This window comes from Elephantulus edwardii, unplaced genomic scaffold, assembly GCF_000299155.1.
Source record: "Elephantulus edwardii isolate Elephantulus edwardi_28Jun2011 unplaced genomic scaffold, EleEdw1.0 scaffold00152, whole genome shotgun sequence".
NCBI classification, from domain to species: Eukaryota; Metazoa; Chordata; class Mammalia; order Macroscelidea; family Macroscelididae; genus Elephantulus; species Elephantulus edwardii.
The window spans coordinates 6019388-6021159 of record NW_006399902.1 but is presented as its reverse complement, the minus strand read 5'-3'; positions in this window follow the sequence as shown (position 1 = coordinate 6021159).

Below are 1772 nucleotides of genomic sequence, written 5' to 3'. Positions count from 1 at the left end.
GTGGTGCTGGAGAAGAGTATTGAATTTACCCTGGACTGCCAAGAAAACAAACAGATTCATCCTGGAGAGGGTTAAACCGGGCTGCTCCTTGGAGGCGAGGATTCTGAGGCTTCGTATGACATAGTTTGGACATGTTGTAAGGAGGGAGAGGTCCTTGGAGAGGGATGGCACAAGAGGGGAAGGTGGATTGATTCAGCTGTTTCTATCTTCTTGGTTAAGGTAGAGGTTCCAGATGTGTACAATTAAATGGTCTAGAATTTCCATTGTTCTCAAGATTTTAGGATAAATTAAACTGGCTGGCCCTAGTTGTGAGTTTTTCGGCACTGGTAAGGCACACTTATGGATTGAAGCTCAACATCAGGAAGACAGATTCTCACCACTGGGCCAATTGGCAGCACTATTGCCTGCCTCTAAAAACCTACGAACCTGGAGAAATGATGAAAGTCATTCAAGTGTTCAGGTCTTTCGTGCATAGGGTCGCTATGAGTCACCTACGACTCGAAGGCACTTAACAACAACAAACTGCAGAGGAAGAGATTGTCCATCTTTCTCCCATGGAACTGTTGGAGGATTTGAACCTTCAGAAAACCATGGCCTCTGTGTTAGCAGTGCAACACTAAGACATAGAGCTCAGTTGGCCTAGTGGACAGAAAGTGATTCTACCAAGCCAAAAGTGGGTGACCTTAATCTGTGGACCTCAGGACTGGTTTTAATTATTTTTGGTCAAACATTCTTCTAGGTTGTATAGCCCTAGTCTGTCCACTTGCTGTACAGAGGTAACTCATGGTTGCTGTGATGCTGAACACTGTGACACTGATGTGATAATGGTTACTCGTGGTGGATAATGTTTGTTGGAGCACACAGATTAAAACAGGCTTGGAAGCAGGAGTGGATCCAATTCTGAAATAAGTTGCCTCTGGAAACCCTATGAACCTGGAGAAATGATGAAAGGCATACAAGTTGTTCAGGTCTTTCATTCATAGGGATGCTATGAGTCACCTATGACTCGGCACTTAACAATGACATTGTTAACAATTCAAGCTTGCTGAACTCCACAATCAACATTCTTGGCATCGACAATCCGGAAGTAAAAGACAAATTGCATAGGGAAAGCCTCTTTTCAAGGACCTCTCCAACGTACTAAACAGTAAAGATGTCATTCTAGGGACTAATGTGTGCCTGATCTGGGCTATGGTCTTTAAAATTATTTGCTATGAATCAGAGAGCTGGACAATATCTAAAGATGACAGAAGAAGAATCAATGCCTTTGAGTTGTGGTGCTGGAGAAGAGTATTGAACATACCATGGACTGCTGAGAGAACAGACAGCTCTGTATTGGGGAGAGTGAAACTAAGTTTCTCCTTGGAGGCTAGGATTTTGAAATTCAATCTCATATACTTTGGGTACATGGCTAGGAGGAGGGAACAGTCTTTGAAGAAGGACATTATGCTTGAAAGGGTGAAGGGACAACACAGGAGAGGAAGACCTCTGATGGGATGGATTGACTCAGTGACTGGGGTAATGGGGGTAGATGTGTCAGAGTCAGTGAGACTGGCTCAAGATTAACTGCCTCTAAAAACCTGCGAGAGTCAGCTATGGCTCGATTCTGACTTGACAGTACATGACAACAGTGAAAAAAAGATTTTAAATAAAAAATGAAAGTCATACTAGATATTTTATCTCTGTATTTAATCTTTTCAGATTATGCAATCATTGAGAGTACTTTTTTTTTTGGTCACCAAGAAAGGAAGTATCTGCATGCAAATTGCTGA